Source organism: Aptenodytes forsteri, unplaced genomic scaffold (genome assembly GCF_000699145.1).
Source record: "Aptenodytes forsteri isolate BGI_AS27 unplaced genomic scaffold, ASM69914v1 Scaffold369, whole genome shotgun sequence".
Classification (NCBI taxonomy): Eukaryota; Metazoa; Chordata; class Aves; order Sphenisciformes; family Spheniscidae; genus Aptenodytes; species Aptenodytes forsteri.
In genome coordinates this window covers 643,886-644,110 of record NW_008794965.1, presented here as the reverse complement: position 1 = coordinate 644,110, position 225 = coordinate 643,886, and positions in this window count along the sequence as shown.

Here is a 225-nt window from a genome sequence, read left to right as displayed (position 1 = left end):
GTGTGGAAAGCAGGGAGCCCCGGGAGGGCGGCCCCGAGCTGACCCGCACAGTCCCCCCCCGCTCCCGGGAGAGCACCCCGAGGGCAGGCCGGTCCCGGGGAGGAAAAGAGGGGGTTCTCGTTTTCCCTTTCGCTTCAAGAACCTGCTCTCCATCCTGCCCCCAACTCCTGTGTCAACACCCCTTTTACCGATCACTGATGAAAGGCGAGAGATCAAAGTCGATAC